General features: G+C 36.4%; 1 long non-coding RNA gene across 1 annotated transcript in view; it reads left to right on the top strand.

The window, feature by feature from the left end:
- The window catches only part of LOC150055928 (uncharacterized), a 67,260-nt gene extending 51,635 nt beyond the window's left edge, over positions 1–15,625 (top strand). Inside the window, exon 3 of the long non-coding RNA XR_016537479.1 lies at positions 15,407–15,625. This is a non-coding gene — a long non-coding RNA (uncharacterized LOC150055928). The remainder of the gene's footprint in view (positions 1–15,406) is intronic.
- Positions 15,626–24,017: the final 8,392 nt, after the last annotated feature.

The following is a 24,017-nucleotide window of genomic DNA, read 5'->3' as shown; positions in this document are numbered from 1 at the left end:
TGGAAGTGTTTATTTCCATCTGGCAACATAAAGGAAATTTTTCTAGAAGCAACATTTGAAATGAGTCTTGAATGGACAGCAATTGAACATGAAGAGATAGGGAAGGGAGGCAGAAACAACAGAACATGCTAAACTTAGTAGCAGAAAGTGGAATCACCTCTAAGATTAAGGAATGATTGGTCTGTCAAGAGATAAACTAAGAGACTAGGAAAGGGAGGGGAGGGTCAAGTTTTAGCAGACTTTGAATGCCTGGTTCTCTGTGAACCAGACTAGATCCATGGGCCTGACAGAGGTAGTTAGGCATCACTAAGGAAAAGATGCATGAGATATCAAAAGACTGAAAATGAATGGCATATTAAGAAGCTATTACAGTAATCTTGACTTTGTTTCAGAATCATTTTGCCTACTACAGCTTGCTTTGCCCAGTGTATCTTCATGCTCTAGACTGATTTTATGACTAAAGTGTCTTATTAATTTCCTTTGTCATACACATAATTCAGATCTCCATGCACACAGATGTATTCAGCTGTGCTCCGTGTTGAAATGTATATTCTAAAAGTGTTTGTATAGGGACATGCATATATTCATGCAAATATGCTTATACTCATCCACTTTTCTCTAGCACTGAGAATATTTCACGGAAGGTATGCAATCATTTATTGTGTTGAAACATGGCTTAAATTACATCTGCAATCTTTTTTAAAATTTAGTTATATTATAAAATTTGCCTTTCATTATTTTTTTCTTTCTCTGTGACCTCTCTTTCTGTCCTTTAAATCCATGATACCCTCGTAGAATAATTACCCAGAATGCCAGGTAGGTCTATAAATGTAATTTTGAGCAAGATATGAAAACTGTGCTGATTAGTGTGGAGCAATAAAAGCAATACCTTTTGCTAAAAGTGGTGCAATACAAATTTATTTTTAAATTTCTGACTTTCATTCAGAAGATTTAATAATAGTCACAGATCTAATTCTAATTTTCTTGAGAAAAAGACAAAGTTACTTATTGATCTAAATACTTCCAGTATCAAAAATAGACTGGATATATACTAGACATGGCCTAATACTGGCTGAATGAATTTCATAAGATTACAAATACAGCACTTTGCTAGGCTTCTTGTACTTTTCTTTTGCCTAGTCCTCCAAATTATCTCTGTTGCTCTGCTTTTCTCTTTATTTGCTTGAACCATTTAGTCACTCCTTTCTTTTGCTAGTCTGTCTTCCTCAATTTTCTACTTCCCCTTTAAAGAGTATGATGAATATTAATTATGTTTTAATATACAAAAATAGCACTCTCATTGCTTTTGATTTTTTCTTGTCCTTAGTATTTCATGTCTCTCAATTTCTCATTATTTTATGTAAAGCTAAATCAATGAGCCCCTTTTTCTCATCTTTATCTCTACACTCTCTTCTTTTGCACCTGCCTTTCATTTCACTTTTATTTAACTATTTTTTTCTCATTGTCTTCAAAATGTTTATGGTCATATCCCTCACTTCATACAGATAGCATCTAAATGCAAATATTCCCCAGAAAAATCACAGAGTGGCAGAGGAAAATAGTGCTTTGAAATAAACACTGTATATTCAATTGGTTTCTAAATCAGCACCAGCTAAACAAATTCCAAATAGCAGTCTTTAGAGACACAAGATTAGTATGTTTTGAAATGAGAAGCTATCTCTCCCACTTTCTCTAAGTTTCCTTTCCTTTTTCTTTTTTCTTTGCAAGCACCTTAAAAAGATTCTTGCAACTAACAAAAGAGACTGTAGGCTGAAACTTTTGGCATTTTATTAGAGATTGCATGTGTGAGTTTAGACAAACATATAAACCCAGGAAATCTGGAAAGGAAAGTATTCCTTTCATGCGCACATTTTTCCTTTTACACCAAAGAAGTAGAGAATTGTAATGCCCCCCAGCGCTTCCGTAAACGAGGAGACCTTCAGAAAATATTACCCTCAAATTCAAAACTGTGAGAACGGTCTCTGCACTTCGGACAGATGAACACTTGTTTAGCTTAGGAAAATGTTGAGAATGAGTAAAAGATTCTTGGGCTTTTTTGTGGGGGGGGGGGAGCGTCATGGTCGCTGTCCCTGAGCTCTTCAGCTCAAAGTTACTGTCTTGGGCTTTTTATACAGCTTAAAATGACTACAAAATTTTTCAATACGTTATTAAGATTGCCTGTTACTATCCACTTGGCTTTAGGCAAGGAGCAACTGGTCTGAGCTCCAATTTTCTCTTCTGGAGAAGGAGGTGAATTCTAATCCTCTGAAAGGGTTTTATGAGAGTGGAGTGAAACAGTGTCCTCAAAGGACATAAGAAAGTATTTGCCACTGAGAATTGTGAATTTCATGTGTGCAATTTCTCCCATTACTGGATATAACATGGAAACAATAATTAAGTAAATGCTTTTTCTCAAATATGTGACAATCTCTCTTACTTCCTTAGCTTGGCATATATCACTCTCCCCTCCCCAAATAAGCCCTCTCAGTTTATTTCCTTACATAACACATTTTTATTATTTCTTTAAAACTTATAGATTCAAACACCAGGTCTTCGGAAAGTGTGCCCTTATCTTTTGAGGAAAATGGATCACATTATAAGTGGAATTACTCAACCAATATTACTCATTGTTTCTTAAGTACGAGTTGTTATTCCAAAAGCTATAAGTATGGTTGTCAATGAAAGTTTATTGTAAGGAAAACAAAGCAAATTAAAATCCCTACCTTCATGGAGCTCACATTTTATTAGAGGACATGGATGGAAATCAAAGTAAAGAAGATATGTAGAATTAGAGACAGTCATCAGTGGAGAAAAGAGGGAAGGTAAAAAGATACAGAATATGAACCCTTGAGTTGCAGGGGGGGCCTGCAATTTTAACAGGATAAACAGAAAAACAATATTTGAGCAAATATATAAGACCAGACCTACTGGAAAACTGGGCAGATATTGTCCAGGCAGAGAAATGAGCATATGTAAGGGCACTAGAAATCATGTTTCTTTATACTCTCAGGGCGCCATACCTATTTCTATCAGTATGTCTATTAAAAAACATTTTAGTTAATAATTCTTAAGTGTTTAAGTTAAGTGCATTTATAAGTCAGATATTTTTGAATTCTGCGTTTAAATGTCTAAGCTTATGAAGGCAGACATTCTTATTCATTAATGTATTCTCATTATGTGGTGCAGTCTAATTTTCATGAAGACTAGACTAATGTTCATTCAAATTTAATGATAAGGCTAATCTTTCTGAACGGAGAAGGTACAGTGTGGCAGTTGCTAAGCTAATGGTATTTTGCTATTGGTCACCAGCATAACTGTGCTGTAACTTATATTGGATTTCTGGGTTTTTTTTATTCCTTCCCCAAATTGCTTCCTTGGTGGTTTACTCTGATCAGAAGAAAGATATTTAAGATACTGTAGCCAACATGGGTATTGTCTAGTGAGCATAATAAACAATTGGTACATTTAGCCTTTTGTTAATAGCTCTCATTTTGTTATTTGTTGTACTTTAATGTCTGTCATAGCACATTAAGGTTCTAAATGATGGCCTGGGCACCTTGAACTCCCATGCTTCCAGAGCCAAATAGGTGGTATCATAAGCACAAGAGGGGTTGTGGTTCATTCAGAGTATACCATGCCTGAGCAGCCTTGAGCATCATGCTTCCTGAAGGTTCAATCTTTTCAAGGTGTTCTGAAACAGCTCTACTTTTGTATGTCATGTAAGGTCTGATTTTTCTCAAATGTTCAAAGTATCTCTAGTTACTAACTTCTACCATTTTACTTTCTTTGATTTGTTTAAAACACCTCATTTTATCAGTAGGGAAAAAATGATAAAGACAAAGCCCAAATGCCCTGCACAAATCCAGTGAGGCAAGGGCAGAGTAAGAAACAAAACTTCCGAATAGCAAGCCATTATGAAAATCATTTCATTCCTCAAACGTTGACAATGTCTTCTGCCTTTAAAATAAACATGTGGCTCTGATATTCCCATGCATTCATAAACATCACAGATCCTTTTGCTCTCAGATTGTTTGAAGGTTGAGTGTAGGAACAGCTTCTGTTACATCAAAGATCAAAACATCAGGATTTGAAACATTTGGGCACTCATTAGAGTTAGTGTCAAATGTGTCTTCCTGCATATACCTACCTGCCATGGAAGAGAAGGCATCTTATCAACTATTTATGGAAGACCCTGGGGGTTTCCTCTTGAGCGATCCTGAACGTGTAATTTTCATCTCTGTGTGGCAACGGCTGCATTTCTCCAGCTTTGCATCTGCTCCCCAAGAATCCTGCCATCATGGCTGGTATTGACACTGCTGTACATCTTACCTGCCAGCTTTAGGGTCTTTACTTTTGCTCTAATATCTCTTTACAGGAAAAAAAAATGATTCTGAAACTCCAATCGATCTCATGTTTTTACATGAACATGATTGTTTAAATATTTGTAACTAATTGGGTAATTAATACATGAATTTGTTGGTCAGTTTTCAAGAGTGAAGTTTGTCGAACTATAATTTGCATTAATAAAATACATCTTCTTGAAGTGGGAAATTGGTGAGGTATGACTCATGACTCTGTGTGTGTGTGTGTGTGTGTGTGTGTGTGTGCTGTCATGGACCCATACTCCTAATCAAGAATTGGAACAATTTCTTCTGTCATAAAAGTTTCTTGAGTTCTTTTGCAGCCAGTTTTCCTTCAAGGTCAGTTACTGGTGGTGATGTGTTTTGTGTTCCTATAGTTTATCCTTGCTAGTATGTCAAATAAATAGCCTCATGTACTTTGCTTTACTGTGAAGAATTGTTGGATTATGAGGATATGTGAAAATATTTTATTTCGTCTATTAGTGGTTCTGAGTGTGTATGTTATGTATAATTTCATGCAGCTTTCTGAATGGACAAATGCTTTCAGATCTTCTGGGGTAGGATTGCAGAAGTATGTAATGAAAGTATGTATAACTTATCAAATGGGCCGGATGTTTCCTAGAATGTTGGTTTCACTTTACCAGAAAGCATATGAAAGTAAGAGTTCCTCCACATTTAATCACACTTGGCATTATCAGGCTCTTTAATTTTAGGTACCTAATCCATCGCTGATTAGTGATGCCCAGATACTTCATTAAATATTTTGAGTGTTTCAGTGAAGAGAAAAAGATTGTCTTCTTATCCCCTGACACAAATCCTTTATATGTGGTTTGCCTTCAAACATTTTTTCTCCTCTGAGTAGGGTGTATATACCCTTTCTTAATGACTCTAAGAGACAAATTTTAAATTCAAATGAAAACCTACTATATTTTTTTTCTTTTATGGTCCACTTTTCAGGAAATATGAAGGGAAATTTTCCCTAACTCAAACTTGTAAATGTCTTCTCTATCTTTTCTTCTAGATATTTCATAGTTTAAAAAAAAACTTTAAGTCAAGGTGATGTACAGAGGAGGTGCAGTTACACACCTACAGTAGTGGGTGCATTCTTTGTAGAACATGGTTACCTCCTCCCTCATTTTCCTGCCACTTCCCCTCTCCCCAAATTTCCCCTCCCCTCAGTTGTAAGGTTCATTTCCAAGGTATTGTCTTATGGGTATCCTTGCTGCAATGCTTGCTCTTTGTCCTGTGTCTCACTATTTTCTTGTTCCCTGTCCCTTCCCTAATTCACATAAATGTATATAAAATACACAAGGTTCAAAATCAAATACAGTGCAATAGAAGATAAACCATAGGGAATTGTTTTTTCAAAAACGAAAGAAATAATTTCACATAGTACCTTAAAATCAACAGCCCCATTTTATAGATTTAGCCCTTACATGTAGGCCTGATTCACTGAGGCATTATTTTATTGTATATACTGTAAGGAAAGAGTCGTAAGCATATGTTCATCCATAGGTTCTATCTTCATTGTTAGAATTCTGTATTTTCCTAACTGAATTACAATTTTGGTTTCAAAGGAATTATTAGTTGTGCTTTTAGAACTCTATGAATTCTGATGGGTCTTTGTTGTTTTGTTTGTTTATTGTCAGGATCTTACTTCTGAAGGCTGGACTTGAACTTTCAAGTATTCTGTGTCAGACTTCTAATTAACTTCTGTATTCTAATGATTTATATTTCCATCCTTATATGAAAAAATTGTATCAATTTACAGTGAATCCTGAAGACAAGTTCCATGAGCTTTCAATTTTCTCTTCTCCAAATTATTTTAGCATATAAGAACTTGTTTCCCACATGTACTTTGAAATCCATTGTACTATGTTTCTGAGAGAGATGAAGCTGCATCTGTGAATCTCTATGGAAGAGTCAACATCCTACAGAACCAACTCTTCCAATCTCTGAATGTTCATTTGTCCACAATTGTATAGACCTTAATTTTTCTCAACTGTGTTTTGCACCTCTTTCGTTTTTACTCACTACATTTTCCATGATTTTGATGCTAATATATGTGATATTTAGAAGTTTTTTCCAAATGATTATTTTTATTATACAAAGATGTAATTTGTTTCAAAATATTGGTTCTGCTATTTCTGCAACTATTCTACACTCAAGTATTAGTGTTTGGGTTTACATTTTCTTATGATATTTTTAAACAGAAGAGCTGCTTGTCTGGAGATGCTATAGTTTTATATCTTTAAAAATATAACTCATTAAGTCTTGTATCAGAGTGTGATATTTAGCTTCTACATAGGTCATCAGTAAGATCCTTTACAATTGAGATCACTATAAATTCTACCATGTTGAATGATAAATTTGTTATTTTTTTACATTTACAGAGATGAGAGTCTCATAATTTTCTTCTCTGTGAGTCTGTTGATATAATGGATTGCATTAGTGAGCTTTCAAACATTGAACCATCTTTGCATTCCTTTTTTCATATATTTTTAATTGTAATTAATAGAAGGGATACATTATATTCACCAGATAAAAAGTGCATTACTTGGGCCGGGAGGTTAAAGTGCTTGCCTAGCATGCATGAAGACCCGGGTGCGATTCCTCGGTACCACATACATAGAAAAAAGCCGGAAGTGGTATTGAGGCTCAATTGGTAGAGCTCTAGCCTTGAGAAAGTCCAAGGACAGTGCTCAGGCCCTGAGCTCAAGCCCAGGACTGGCAAAAAAAAAAAAAAAAAAAAAAAAAGTTCCTTTACATTCTTAGTTAAGTTAATTCCTAGGTACTTTGTTTTCTTTGAGGCTGTTTCAAAAGGAGTTGCTTTCCTGATTGTTGCCTCATTCCTCTCATTGTTGGTATAAAGGAAGCCAACAAATTCCTACAAATTTCACTATTCATTTTATCTCTATGTTTTGCTAGGGTTAATCTATTCATTTTTGGGAATGAAGATTTTGTTTATGCTTTAAGACTTACTCCTTTTCTTGTATTATTTCTATCTGCTTTAACTCTCAGGATAGCATGAACATTATGACGTGTGAAGTGTTCCATTTTTGTCCACTTATATTGAGGGTTTATAGCAAAGTTGATGTTATTTTTCTCTAAATTCCACCAGGGAAGCGTCCTTCATTTATATATATGAGTGATAATTTTGTTCACTCTTTAACTTATCAATAAATACATGTCTATTTATACTACATTTCTTCTGAATAAACTTTGGTCCTTTATATATTTCAAGGCATTCCTCCATCATATTTAATCTGTCATATAAGCAGTGATCATAATATTCACATTTTATTTTTTATTTTAATGTTCATTGAATTCTCTCTCTGTTATTATTGACCTTCTTCCTTGTATAAAAAAAAAAATCTTACTGGGCCTGGAGTTTGGCCTACTAGTAGAGTGCTTGCCTAGCATACACAAAGATCCAGGTTCAATTCTTCAGTACCACATACAGAGAAAAAAGCCGGAAGTGAAGCTGAGGCTCACATGGTAGAACTCCACCCTTGATAAAGTCCAAGGACAGTGCTCAGTCCCTGAGCTCAAGGCCAGGACTGGCCAAAAATTTTGCTTGCTAATTTTCTTTAACATTTGTGTGTGTGTCTGTGTGTGTGTGTGTGTGTGTGTGTGTGTGTGTGTGTGTGTGCTAGCACTGGGCTTTAAGCTCAAGCTCAGTTTTGTTTTGTTTTTTAATTATTTACGTTATTGGTCTACCACTTGATTCATGCTCCCAGCCCAAATTTATGTCTTTTAATTCTTTTTTTATTTTTTATTGTGATTAATAGAAGGGTTACATTATATTCACCAGATAGAAGGTGCATAACTTCACAAACATTGATACCCTTTCTTATGACATGGTCCCCATTTCCTTCCCACCCTCCCCCCACTTATCTTGATTTCCCCCCTTCCCTATCCAATTTCAAATAACCAATTAGGCACATATAAAATATATCAGATAACAATGTGAAATATTGTAACACTATGAGATAACCAAGGGGTGGAAAAAAGAGATGAGAGATAACATAGTACATTAAGAACAACAGTCATTAATTATATGGCTCTTGTTTCCTTATCCTGGAGGTCCTTACATTTAGTGTCATACTATTTGGCCTAATGTGTCTAGATTTTGTTCTACTGTAAATCTCTACCAGGAGAGCCCAAGGTTTCTACTGATTATGACAAATGAGGGAGACTATTGGGCCAATGTTCCTTTGAGTCTGGCTTACTTCACTTAATATGATTTTTTCTAAGTCTTTCCATTTCCTTACAAATGGGGCGATGTCGTTCTTTCTGACAGCAGCATAGAATTCCATTGTGTATAAATACCACATCTTGTTGATCTACTCATCAACTGAGGGACATCTGGGTTGGTTCAATATCTTTGCTATGGTAAATAGTACTGCAATGAACATCATTGTGCTAGTGGATTAAGTATGGGCTTGTTTGTGGACGACTGGGTAAAAGCCAAGTAGTGGAATTGCTGGGTCATAGGGGAGCTCTATGTATGGCACAAGAACAGGCCTGAAGACCAATGGAATACAGCTGAGGACCTAGATATTAAACCACAGTCTTATGGCCACCTAATCTTTGATAAGGAGCCAAAAAAATAGAATGGAAGAAAGACAGCCTCTTCAACAAATGGTGCTGGCAGAACTGGTTAAGCACCTGCAAAAAACTAAACTTGGATCTTTCTTTGTCACCCTGCACTAGAATTAACTCCAAATGGATCAAAGACCTCAAGGTAAAAGCTGACACACTGAAAACTTTACAAGAAGGAATAGGAGATACACTAGGCCTCCTTCCACAGGTCGAAACTTTCTTAATAAAGACCAAGAAAGACAACAAATCAGAGAAAGTATGGATAAGTGGGACTGCATTAGAGTGCAGAGCTTTTGTATGGCAAAGGACATAGTTAGTGAATTAATTAGGAAGCCTACAGAATGGGAGAAGATCTTCACCAACCATACAACAGACATATCTAAAATACATCAACAGCTCAAAAAATTGAATCACTCCAAAACTACTCTCCAAAGTAACAACCATCCCAGTAAAAGATGGGCCAAAGACGTAAAGAGAGTCTTCTCTGAAGAAGAAACAAAAATGGCCTATAGACACATGAAGAAATGCTCAACATCTCTGGACATAAAAGAAATGCAAATCAAAACAATGCTAAGATTCCACCTCACTCCAGTTAGAATGGCCAGGATCAAGAAAAACTAATAACAACAGATGCTGGAGGGGATGTGGCCAGGAGGGATCACTACTACAATGTTGGTGGGAGTGCAAGCTCGTTCAACCACTATGGAAAGCAGTATGGCAGTTCCTCAAATGTCTTTTAATTTTTCAGTGATTCTTAATCCAGTTGTGTTTTTAAAGATATTCCTAGGAATATTGGAATCTACAAATAACTGTATGGATATGTCTATTTTTGTCCTTTCAGGTTTGTCTTTTTTTAAGTACTGAATATTTATTTCTCAATTATTCTTTGTAATAATTCTTGGCAAAATATTGTCAGTATGAAGAAATAATGTCATTGGCTCCACTATTCAGATAAAGAACCATAGATGTGATGGTGACAACTCATACTTGGTATGAGTGGAATCTGATCCCAGTCATTCTGACTCTAGAACTTAGACTTGGCAAACTACTCAATAAAATGAGAACGGTACACAACTATGTTTATTACTTAAAAGCAAACAGGATAAAGCTAGTTAGTCAACAGCAAAAGCCACTATGTGGTAAATTATAGGCAATTTATTTCTTTTTACATTTCTCTATTTTATGAGCTTCCCACAAGGCATAAATAAAATTGTTACACAAAAAAAAAGAAAAATAGAGTTAAGTCATAATTTTATTTGCTTTTATGCATTAAAATAGTTTTAAAGAAAACAAATGATAAAATACATTTTTTCTCTTTCTTTTTTTAATTTTCTGTGATATGTATCTGCCCACTAATTTGCCATAATCAAACCCAACCCTTAATTTCCTTTAAGAATTCATCCAAATTTATGATACATAATGTTGTGCTAAATCCCGCGTCATATATTGACTATATTTCTAATAATTTTCTTAGCATGAATTCCTAAAAGCACATTACTAGCTCAATTGTATAAATAATTCTATTTATCTTTAGTTTACTTGGACTTTAGACTGTTTTATATAAAAGCTCGGTGTTCATAGAAGAAGAACACTGCCCAACAAAGTTCAACTTTTTTTGAAAGAAAAGTTCAAAGTTCAATAATTTTTTTAAAGAAAAATGTATTAGACCTCATCAGAAGGGGGTGTACAGGATATTTTATTATCTCAAGTATAAGAATTTATGGTGTTTTCATAGTTTAAACTAAGGGTCATGAGATGGAAGAAAGATCAATTCTGAGGTTTCATTTTGTCAATATTTAGTGAATATTGTATTCAGGCATGTGATGGGATTTTTGTTGTTATTTGTCTGTTTGTTTGTTTGTCTAGTCCATTGTGGGCACTGAACTCCAGGCTTTGAGCCACAGCGCAGCTTCCGGTAGCTCACTGGGGATAAGTGTCTCAAGTACATATCTGAGTGGGCTGACTTCAAAGTATGATCCAAAGATCTCAGCCACCTGAGTAGCTAGGATTACAGGTGGGAGCTACTTGTGTCTGGATGATAAAACTACATTTTTTGCCAGTGCTGGGACTTGAACTCAGGGCCTGAGCACTGTCCTTGGGCTTTCTCAAGGCTAGAGCTCTAACACTTGAGCCACAGCACCACTTCAAGCTTTTTTTTTTTGCTATGTATGTAGTACCAAGGAATCGAACTCTGGTCTTCATGCTTGCTAAGCAAGCACTCTACCACTAGGCCAAATTCCAGGCCCCTGATAAAACTATTTTTAAGAAGAATCTTACCTTCTTGAGCATTGAAAGCAGGTACCTTAGGGCTGGAAGGTGTCACAGGAACATAGTCATATCGCCATAGCCTTATATGAAAACAGGATCAGAGAATTCTGTGCTGCCAAGGAATTCAAACTAAACAAGATCAATACCATATAGTATATTGCTGCTGCATGAACCTAATCTTCTCGGGATTTCTTCTCTTCCAAAGGTTTCTTTTCTTCTTTTTTTTCTCTAGTTCTTCTTTCTTTCAATTTGTTTTATTTATTTTCAATTCATTTTATTCCAGTAATGGGGCTTGTAGCCAGGACCAGCAGCTTGCAATGCTCTACCACTTACCCATATCTTTTACTTTTGTGTGTGAGGTAGTGTCTTCCTTCCTGCCTGGATGCATACCTGGTTCAAAATACATGTATTTTAGGTTTTCTGTTATAGGTAATTATGATCAGAGGCATAAGGACTTCTACGCCCAGCTCTTTGTTGACAAGTGGTGTCACTAATTTGTTTGTATGTTTGTTTGTTTATTGCAAGAACTGGGCTTAAACTCTAATCCTCTTATTCTCAGCCTTCTCAATAAGCATGAACCTCTGGTACTCAGTTTAAAGAAATTTCCTAAACAAAAACTTATTAATTTTACATATGTTCTTTTTAGTTAGGAAGTATGCAGTATTCTATTTCCTCAAGAATAGCAAAAGTATTTTTTTTTGCCAGTCCTGGGCTTGAGCTCAGGGCCTGAGCACTGTCCTTGGACTTTCTCAAGGCTAGAGCTCTACCACTTGAGCCTCAGCACCACTTCCGGCTTTTTTCTATGTATGTGGTACTGAGGAATCGAACCCGGGTCTTCATGCATGCTAGGCAAGCACTTTAACCACTAGGCCAAACTCCCAGCCCCTAGCAAATGTATTTTACATTGAAATTTTACTTGTATTTCCTTCTTCTCTCACTCTCATGTTCATCCTACAGCCCCTACTCTTGAATAGCTAACATTTATTTGGCTTTTTAAAGGTTGGGATGACATTTATCTGTATTTCAAAAACCGATGATGCACATGAGAATTTTAAAAGTCTATTTTATCCACTTCAGGTTGTTTTCCTGATTAAAGATAATGAATCACAATGAAATTCTTTCCATTTAGACTTTTTCTGGATTATATTGTGAAATATCATTTATGCCTAGGTATTCCTGCAGACTCATTATTGGGACTAATGCAGTCAAATTAGTCATATAAATCGTTGCTCTTTTTTAAGACTTTGAGGTACACAGGGCAGCTAGTGGATTGGTGGATATTTTAAAAAGAAACATCTCAACCTTTGATAGCTAAACTTTGTCACCACTGATGTATTCATTTTGTTCAACAAGTACATATACCTATTAAGATATACCTAGATACAAATATACATATATCTAAAGACACAATTCAGAAACTATTAGATCATGCAATGCATCTGTCTCTGTGCATACAAATCTATCTCTGTGTATGCATATATGAATATGTATATATCACACACCAATAATAACTTCATTGCCTTTGAATATGTATCATGATGCTTTTGTGTTTGCTTGCAAGAATTCTGGAAGTATGCTAGAAAACGTTTTTTACCCAATTTCGTCATCTTTGTAGCTGAAACCACATAGACCCCAGAAATTCAGTCTAGGTTTATTTTTTTAAATCTAGTATATTTTGTTCATACATGCAGGAAAGCTTTTTGTCTGGTTTTGTTTCTCTTTTTCACATTTGTATACCAAAATTCTGCCTATATATAATACAAAGATTCTTCCAGAATAAACATGCTTATTCTTTTCTTTGGCTGCAAGTTGCCAAGTCTTTTAACCCTGCATTAGGTTCTGTCAGGGTAACAAATTACTACTTAGCAACTTAAAGCAAAAGAGTTATTGCCCTATATTATTTGCAGGTCCATAGTCCAGGCTCAGCCTCACTAGATTTTATATTAGGATTTCTCAAGGCTTCTTTCCTTCTTTTCCTTCTCATCCTCCTCTCCTTGTCCTCCTGGTCATCTCCCTTTCTTCTTCTCCTTCTCATTTTCATTCTTCCTCTTTTCCTCCTCCACTTCCTCCTCTTCTTACTCCTCCTATTCCTTTTCCTCCTCTTCTTCCTCTTCCTTCTCCCCCTCTTTCTCTTCCTCCTCTTCCTCTTCCTTCTCCTTCTATTCCTCCTTTTCCTCTTCCTTCTCCCCTGTTTATGAAAATTTTATTGTTTTCACTTTTTCTTAAAACATTGTCCAAAACATATCTGTGGTGACAGCCTGAATTTGTACTAAATGACTTTGTCATCTCATTGCTTTTTTTAAAAATAGATACATAGTGTTATCTTTGCCTTATCCCTATCCCTTCACATGTACATTATGAGGCATACTTTAATCTCTTAGGTCTCTATCCATAAAGGTTCTCTTTGGTATGCTTAGGGTCATTACAAAAGTTTGTAGAGTTGGCATTCCTGGGAGTAGTCTTTGCAGGAGTAGCTCCGTGGTGGAATGAGAGTTGCCCAATTCTAAGACATGTCCTGTTCTTTCTCATAGAGGGCTACAGAAGGTCTGAGAATCAGAACTTCAGATCACAGCTTGGTTGTTACCATATCCCTCTCAGCAGCCTTAGTTCCCTTTTGTCACTTTCTCTCTCCCTGGTGATAGCATCCTGGTATGTTCTCCTATCAGCCTTACATGCATCCCAACCTTGTCTGAGGATCTTCTGCAGAACATGCCATGTCAAGCCATATATAGACAATGCTTCATGTGAATGATTTCTTGTCAGATGGTGGTCATAAATCTGGGATTGAAAGATGAAAACCAAAAGAATCTATGTTGTTCATCTTTGCCTCATCCCTGGTTCTTTATTTGTAGAGATTAAGGGCATAGATCTGTGCCGTCATCTTCATCTTTCCTCTTGGTGATGGCTAGATAACTTCTTCTATTTTCTTATATTTGTTTCCATGTGCACTTCTTTTGAGAACTGGCTTTTCAATTTGTTTTCCCATTTGCTGATCTGATTGCATGTTTTCTGATGTTTAGCTTTTTGAGTTCTTTATAATTCTTTATATATGCTAGGTATTAGTACCCTGACATATGAATTTACTCTAGATGTTTGAAACCTTTTTTACTGTTAGGATCTTAATTTTTACAATGGTAAGTCTAGTGTGGTTTTCTTTTATATATACTTTTTATTGTAATTAATAGAAGGGTTACATGATATTTGCCAGATAGATGGTGCATTAATTAGTGTGGTTTTCTTTTTATTAATTTTCTTGCCAGTTTTAATGCCATGTGCTCTCTTCTGTAGCTGTCTGCTTTTAGAGTATTTAGTCTAGGTATTTATAATCTAGGTATTTATATCTTACAGCTTTTATCACATATCTTTTTAATTTCCTGTCTCTTATTCTTTTAAAAGTTTATTTACCATTATTTTAAATAATTTTAAATCATGACAATTGTACATTTATCCTGTAGAAGCACTTTATCATTCTATGAATATTGTATATTAACACTCTTCCTTATTCATTGATACAATTTTTAATGTTTCTTCAGGGTAGTTATTTTTTAACTACATCTTCTGATTCCATTTTTTTCTCATGGGTTTAATAATTTTATGGATGTGCATTTTGGTATTTTTCTCCTGCAGATTGCTGTTTTTGAAACTTTTGATAAATCATTTGTACTAAAAATAGCTCTTGTCAATTGCTATATATTTCATATATTTTATACTTTCCATTTTTACTGATCTCATTGTTGATAATAGTTATTATAAGTCTAGCAATAAGTTGGTCTTTATTTTTTGTATCTTGTTAAATGCTGACAGTCCGTTTCTTCTCTATGATTAGATGTCTTCACAGCAGTCAGAATGTGGTTACATGAAGCTACTACATGCCAATTACAACTGGAACTGAGTCATTTAGAAACTGTTTGCAAACTTGGCTCTTAAATTCATACACGATATAATAACATTGGCCATGCTCAAGTCCTTCTCCAACAGATGCTAAGTATCCCTGCATTTGTAATTTCTAGGTACACCCAGAAATTGACCTTAATTGAAAATAAAAAAAATTGCACAGGTCAAATCATCTTTGGAGGTTATTTAAAGGTAGTGCCTCAAAGCCAAGCGGTTTTAAGCAAGTTATCCTAGAGTAATTTATTAAAGGCTGTTTTTCTTCTTCTTTTGTTTCCTAGAATCCTTCGATAGAAGAGAACACATGTGAGACAGACTCTTTTAGAGAAGCACATCTTGTACACATCTGCCTAATAAAGATGTTGGTGAAACCATTCCTCGTGGCTTCTGCCCTCAGGGTCTGTGGAAAGCCCCCCATTCATTAAGTGCTTGAATCCTTTAGCAGCAGGCCGTGTCTGGTATCCTGGGGACTCTGCACCTGGTCTGTTTACTTCTTGACAAATCCTCTGATTTCACTGATAGCCACCTGGAAAATTACGCTGAGGACAGGAGACACTAGCACAAAGCTTAGAACTTCTCCCTCAAAAGGATGACCTCGTCTGAAGAGTGAGCTCTGCAGACAGTCCATTGACATTGTCATTTGGCAAGGCAATAGTCCAGGAAGGCTTTGCTAAGTTTACTCTGCTTTTTTCTTTCTCAATCAGATATTTTAAATGAAGCAAGGGCACTTTCCAATCGGTATTTCAGAGGGGCAAGAATAGCTCCTAGCAGCCATCACAATGCTTCAGCAGCCTTTTGCAGGAGTCTCCTGTCAATTCTATCATTCCTCTGTCCCTCAGGCTTAGATGATGTTTGTCGGGTGGTGCCTGGAACAGCAATGCTTCAGGCCCCATGGTAAGTCTTCTTTCTGGCTGCCACATTAGATTAAAAAAAAATATCGGTGGGATTATCCCTCTAGGAGGGAGTTCTCCTTTTTTTTTTCAGTTGTTAGCAGGTGTTGCTAAACAGATTCACACTCTCTGGGGAGAGAGGAAGAGGTTTGCTCTGGGATAAGGGGTGGGTAGTTGATGAAGCCACACCCACATACATTTTTTTTTTTTTTGTCATGCCTTCCCCAGAATTTCATCCAGAACTCTGAAAGAAGCAGAGGAGGAAATTGGTGCAAAGCATTTCCCCTTTGGGGACAGAAGGAACAGAAGCCTACTAATTACTACAGAAAAGTGAAGAGGCTTTGTCAATGATAACGGTAGAGAAGGTGGAAAGCTGGAGGGCACTGTCTAAAGTCGAATCAGAGAAAAACTTATTTGGAACAGAAAAAGAAAAAATGATTGCCCCTGTTGTTAGCAATGAAACCAGATGTGCCCTTATCTTCAGATCTGAAAGGTATGAAGCTTGAAGTTATCCTGGCTTTTCTGGGAGCTTAAGGCCACAAGAGTCCTCCTTGAATCTCCACAGTTGTATAAAAAACAATCCTCACTGATTTGAGGGAAGACTGACTTAGTGAAAAATTACCATGTTTAAATACTATCAAGAAATAATAGCTTTTGCATAGATTACACAGCCTTATTGCTTTGGAATACGAGCAATTACTCAAACTAGACCAACTGAAGTATTGTGAAGCGGAGCCCCTTGGGAGACCCGTTTTAATGCCTGACTTTGAAATGGTGTATATTTCACATGACAATTAAGAAATACAAATGGTGTGAGCATTGCTTGCATGCCACAGCTTTTAGTTTGCTTAGGGGAATTTTAGATTGAATGGATTCAATGTGAGGATACTATTCTGACACAATTGGAACAAGTACCTGAGACAAGCAGTTTATAAACAAAAGAGGTTTATTTGCCCAGACAGCTTTGGATGTTCTAGTCCATGGATGATTAATTCTGTTGATTTGAACCTGTGTTTGAAGGAGCACATCTTGTGGTGGGCAGATTGTCTTATCTCAAGATCAGAAAGCAAAAGAGGCAGGAGCTGGAGGTCTCAGAATGTTCTTTTGAGTACAATTACTTAAAGTCCACTGACCAGATTCTCTCTCCTACCCTCTTTCTGCCAGTTCTGAGTCTTGAACTCGGTCTGTTCACTGTCCCTGAACTTCTATGATTAAAACTAGCACTCAACTACTTGAGTCACAACTCCACTTCTGGCATTTTGGTGATTAAGGGGAGATGTGTCTCATAGATTTTCCTGCTCTGTTTGTACCACAGTCTTCAGATTTTAGCCTTGTGAGTAGCTGGGATTACAGGCATGAGCTACCAGCACAGGTTAGGGTCCATCTCTTAATGATTTTTATAGCACACTTTGGGAACCAAGCCTTTTAACACATAGGCATAATTGGGTGGGCATTTAACTTCAAATTATAGCATCAGGTATTAAATCTAAGGTTTTGAATTACTTAGCCATTGAAAAGTAGCAGTTAGAAATATCTCAGATTGAGTCAGGTGCAGTGGATCATACCCGTAATCCTAGCTACTCAGGAGGCTGAGATCTAAGGATAACGGTTAGTGCCCTGAGACTCTTGTCTCTAATTAACCACTAGAAAATCATAAGTGGTCCTGTAACTCAAGGGGTAGGGCAGTAGCCTGGAGCTGAAGAGCTCCGGGACAGTGCCCAGGCCCAGAGTCCAAGCCTCACAACCCACTATCTATCTATCTATCTATCTATCTATCTATCTATCTATCTATCTATCTATCTATATTATATATATATATGAAATGACTCAGATTGACAAGAATCAAGAATGCAACCACATTCAGGCTGTTAAGAGTGAATAAGGAAAATAACTCCTTTTGTAGAAAACCAAAGATCTTCATTTTACTTAGAATAAAACTGCTTTCTAGGGCATGTAGGATTCAGCATTTTCTCTCCTCTGCCTCAGAATCCATTTCATTTACCCTTTCTCCAGCTCCTCTCCACCCTCTGTTTATTATTAAATGCCTGTTTCTAGGCATTGCTCTATTAACCTAAGAATGCATCACTGAACAGTTCCAAATATATTCCCACTTTCATGGAACTTCCATTCTCAAGAGGGAAACCAGTATTAAACAAGTTGCCTGACATGTGTAGATAGTAAAATAAAACGGATGAAGAAAGCAGTTTGGGTTGTCAGTGTCACTAATGAGGAGCTGACTTTGAGCTGAGATTGTTCATGCCCAGAATCTTGTCACCCAAATGAGATAAAGTCCCTTAAAAAAGGCGGACTTTCCTACATTTCTGCATGTAAAAGAAACAGGAGGTTTTTGTGACTAAAATAAACCGGGATAGAACTGCACTTCTACAAGACAAACGTGGGCTGTCATATCATTCTTTCCTACCAAGTTCCTTGACTTTTAGGGGACAATAAAATTTTCCCAGGAAACTATTGTGATTGCTCGGAAAAGAGAACCTGTAATAGAGTCTAAATTTATGAGGGTTTATTATGTATCATTTCAAAAGGGAACTTTTTGAACATGGCAAATTGGATGTGTGGCCGTTGTTTTATATCACAGTGGAGAAAGCAGTGCTTCCTTCCCTTTCTTCACTTCCCTTGAATTTTCAGCTTTCCAAAACAACTGTTATGGTACTGGAAACCAGGTCCTTCTTTCTTTTTTTAAATGTTACTGAGCATTAAAAAATATTTTATTGTCATTGTAGAGGTGATCTTCATAGAAGGATTAAAACATGAACACAATTCTTTTTTGAAGCACATTTCCCCTTCCCTTGCTCTCTTTCAGTTTTCCCCTCCTGTCTCCTCTCCCAGAATGGACAGTTCATTTTCCACACAGTATCTAGTGAGTACCACTCTTGCATTTGTTTATACTTTGTTTCCCCTTTTCTGTGACACCCCCCTTACCTTCCCAAAGACAAACAAGACAAAAGGAAATGAAAACCAAAGCACAAGGCAAAAGAATTGGCCCAAAAGCTAATGGAACAGAAGACCCAGAAATAAGCCCACAAACATATAGCTATCATATATTTGATAAGGGAGCCAAAAACACAGGATGGAAGGAAGACAGCTTCTTCAACAAATGGTACTGTCAATATTGGCTCTCCACATGCAGAAAATGGAAGCTAGAACTCACTGAGCACCAGAATTAATTCTAAATGGATCAAAGACCTCAATGCAAAACCAAATGCCATGAAAATATTATAGGAAGGGGTAGGGGAGACTAGGCCTTCTAGGTCCTTCTTTCTCTGGTCCTTTCATTTTTTCTGGGTCCTTTTGCTTCTCAGTGATGGGTAGACCTTGCTGTGATGGCTACCACAGTTTCTAGGCTCATTATGCATTTATCTAGCAAGAGCCATTCTGGATCAGACTTGGGATACTGCTTTGGGATATTGTCTGCCATACTGTTATTTCTCCTCTCCCCTTTAATGTCATTCGCCTGTCATTTTTATTGTCTTCAGGGATTTCCTCCTCTTTTTCACCTAGCTCTGGGAGAGAATTATAAAGAGAATTATAAGCCTCTGAGAAAAAGCTCTTCTGGTGATTAGGCAATTTTCCCCCCTCTATTCTCCAAATGACTGAACCATAAATTTGTTTCAAACACATTTCTTTTCAGCACTGACAAGAAGTTTGTGTCTGCGTTTTGATTTTACACATTAGAAAAGTCAGCCATATAGATTCTTAACAAATGAAAGTAGAAATTGAAGTAAACAATCTAACTACAAACCTGTAAAAAATGGTTGTGATAAAATGCCTTTTGCATGTCTGATCTATAAACACATCTCATGGCATGCTAGAAGATGATGACATAATGATTGTAAGTAACATATTCTTGGAAAGTGAGTCTTAAATCCAATTTTTAACTATCCCAAAGAATTTGAAAAGGCTGCCAAATAAAATTTTAAACATAACAGTACTCGCATCAAAGCATATTATAAATTTGAGTAAATAAACATAACAGTACTCGCATCAAAGCATATTATAAATTTGAGTAAATAAAGGAAAACAGAGGAAAGCAAGTATCATGATACCTTCACTAACGAGCTATGCATGCACCAATCCAAACAAATATTCGTATTAGTTCCTAAAAAGCATCATGTGAGTTGTTTCAATAACTGATTAGATTTTTATTTCTTCTGTTTATTCTCCTATTGTTAAGGAGTAAAAATATCTTTTTCAACCTGCCACTGTTATATCTGTTCCCATTCTCTCGTTGGTCCATTGGATGTGTGACATTCCAGAGGAGTTAGCTACCTAGAACCAAGAAGCGAAGAAACAGTACTCCAAATGAGAAATCAACAAACATGTGAAGGACTGCTGATAAACGACAGTATAATCACACTGGGATGAAACCACCTTGATTGAATGCCACTGAAAGATCAACTAAATAATCACTCAAGATACAACCAGTTCTTCTGAACAGCATGCTGCCTGCTTCTTCCTCTGCAGAAAGCTCCCTGCTTTTCAATGTCATCTTTTCTTTCATAAGTGTCTCTTCTACCCTTTTTCCATTCTTCGTTACCCTAATAGTTACATACTGAAAATTAGAAGGAAACCAGATCTGCTTATGTTGTTTTACTGCACTCATAAGTTGGAAACATAACGATTCCTTCTAGTATGTGCTGGAAGTTTTCAAAAGTGGCAATAAATTCTTGACACCCTTTGTACAAGCCACTTGATGAGCTTGTGATTATGCTGGTTACTTATTCATAGGAAAAAGGACAGAAACATTAGCTCTCTCTGTCTCTGTCTCTGTCTCTGTCTGTCTCTGTCTCTCTCTCTCTCTCTCTCTCTCTCTCTCTCTCTCTCTCTCTCTCTCTCTCTCTCTCTCTCTCTCTCTCTCTCTCTCTCTCTCTCTCTCTCTCTCTCTCTCTCTAGTTGATATAGGATAAATATAGTTGTACCAGATCAGACTTGTTTAGGAAGATACCCTTCTTAGTAGAAGGATGACAAATATTTTATTCTTTGTGGGGCCCACATGATCTTTGTTACACAACTCAATTTCATTAAGCCAATAAGAGTGGTAACAATTTTTTGTGTGTGTGAAAAATAAAAATGAGTGTAGTCCTTGCACAGGAGTTGAGATTTCTGTCGAGTGCCTGATGAGTTATTAAAACTATTCCAGGTCACCAAGTTTCAGTTGAGCCTCCAGCTGAATGTAAGTGACACCAGGCACAGACAAAATGAAACCTGAGCCACAAAAACTTTGGGTGGTGAATTATTCAGGAAAAGGCCAACCAATAAATGGCCTCACTAACTTACATCGAATTTGTTATAAACTCCAGAATTAACAATGTGGACTGTTAAAGATGGATCAAAATTAATTCAGCTGTAAAGTTCATGTCCATAGAAGAAAGAAAAATTTTACAAAAAGAAAGGAATGATTTTCCCCAGTATTTCTGTGGCTTCATTTGTGTTTCCATGTGAATTTGACTATCACGTCTACAAATTAAGTGAAGACAGGACTTGGAATGCAAAGAGTGTTCTCATGAAATTCAGGGTGCTAACATTTTGAGGTTTAGAAATTTAAAGCAATCACAAATGAAAGTCTGTGTTGTCTAAGCGAATTGACATTAGGATCCGGAATGATTCTAGGGGTTAAAATTGCATTCTCTGGGAAAATGCCCATTGACAGTTAGGGGGTCTATAGCCAGAGAGTCCCATACAAAGAAAGGAAAATAAATAAATTTGATTTCACCTATTTAACCATACAAATTATAATAGCATTGCTATCTGATACATCAATCCTCATCCTGGAATTTCTATGCTGTCATTTTTTAAAGCCGGCTGTTTAGTATTAGGTGTCATCCTTCAAGTCCACAACAATCACCAAAGGAAGAATATGCAATATTTCTTTAAATGCCAGGATTTAGTAAAAAATCCCCATTTTTTTTCTTTTCTCTAGAAAAAGAAAGGGTAGCAGACAAAGTTGACAGGGGAACACCTGTGCTTAGTTACATATGATTTGAGACTGAAGTTAATAGCATGAAATATATTCATACAGTGAACTTCTGCAAATGCAAAATTTCTGTGCTTCATGATCAAAACTCATTACCAATGGCAAGGTTTAAAATCATAAAAAAGGGGAAAAAAACGGCTTATGAACATAACAGGCTTGAAAAACAAGAGAAACACCAGATCAAATCAAAGGAATGAGCTGGCATTAAGTCACTTTAGTTGGATCTTATACATATTTATGTGAAGGAAATCATGATAGTAAAACTTAAGGTTAAAATTATACACATATTCAAACAGGATAATAACAGCATTTATACAAGAAAAAATTACATAGTTTGAAATTTATGTTGGAACTAACTACAGGACTATCCAATACACCCACCAGAATGGTATCATGCTAATGCATTTAAAACAATATTTGGTACAATATCTATCACTTCAACTTTGGCATGGAGACTGAAGCCAATTAAAATCTTTTGGGGGTAATTTGAAAATGGTCTAATGAAAGAAATGAGTCACAATTGAACAGTGACAATTACATTAATTTTAAAAATCACACACACAGAAATCAAAGCCTGGTTAACTTGTCAGCACGGTTCTCTTTTATTTTTCAGACTTGTATCAGTGCATTGTGGGGGAGGATCACTCACTCCTTCAATTGTTTATTCTATAACTCCTCACTGGACCTCTACTCTGTGACGGGCACAATGGTAAATGAGGCTATAAAAGGAAAGACGAGGCTGGAAGCCTGTAGCTCACAACTGTAATCCTAGCTACTGAGGAGGCTGATTCAAAACCAGCCTGGGAACAAAAATCCCTAAGACTCTTATCTCCAATTAACCACCAAAAAACAAGAAGTGGCATTGTGGCTCAAGTGGTAGAACATTAGCCTTGAATTGAAGACCTCAGGAAAATCGCCCAGACAGAGTTCAAGCCCCATGATGGACAAAAATTTAAAAAAAATAATAAAGAAAAAAGGACTAGATGTCATCCCTGTCTTCATGGAGCAAACAATATAATGGCAAGAGAGGACAAAAAAATAAAGAGGAATTGTGATACATGCTAGCATGGAGAATAGCTCAGTGAGATCATAATAAAGCTTGACTTGGGATATCAAAGTCTTCCTCTCTTCCTGGAGAATGCAGGAGATAATTCCTAGAAGGGTTTTACAGGCACTGGGAGGAAAGAGCATCTCAGGCCTAAGAAAAAGCATGTGTAAAAGCCAGTCCTGTCATCACAGGGAGAATTACTTACAGAAACCATTGAACAGAGTGTATGGCTACCACTCAGGTGTTGATGAAGATCATAGAATCATAAAATATTAAGGCTGGCCAGGGCAATCCTGGTGTTCTAGTTCAATCTCTTCATTTTACAGGTGAGGAGACAGGCTCAGAGGGGTTAAGTGACTTGGCCAAGGTGACACTGCTAATGAGTGGTGGAGCTGGGATCAGAGCCCAAGGCACCTAATTACCCTTTGAATGCTTTTCCACTACACCATGCTGATTCTTTGTAGCTGTGTTAATGAGTAGATCAAGATGCTGTGAAATTAGCATAATAATTATTTGTGTATCAATACTGCATTTAAAACACTGCTTTATAAAATAGCTTCTATTTTACAACCAGTACCTATGACCTGCCCTGTCATATATCAGTTTTTAAATATATAAACAACATCTGGCTTTTCATCATGAAAGGTTCCTGGGAACCCAAACTTGAGACTTATAGGAGTTAACACAAATCCTATATTAATAAATTTTTGGATTGAGAACATTGGTTTATTGTTTTATGTAATACGTTTATTGTTATAACCTAGGCATTGCACTAGGTCTAAAATGGTTCCATTTTGGTGAAAAAGATCCAGCTCTTTCAATGAGTCTACTTACCAGAAACCATACCTCTGCACTTTTCTTTTTGTCTCTGAAAGCCACAAGTATCTTTGTGTAATATCTGGGTAAAAAGAAAAGAAGGCATGAGAACTGTGGAAGCCCTCTGCAAATGACATTTAAGGCAA

Source organism: Megascapheus bottae, chromosome 13, assembly GCF_031878675.1.
Source record: "Megascapheus bottae isolate mThoBot1 chromosome 13, mThoBot2.hap1, whole genome shotgun sequence".
NCBI lineage: Eukaryota > Metazoa > Chordata > Mammalia > Rodentia > Geomyidae > Megascapheus > Megascapheus bottae.
The sequence above is the reverse complement of the archived record's forward strand: the minus strand, read 5'-3'. Positions and strand labels throughout refer to the sequence as shown.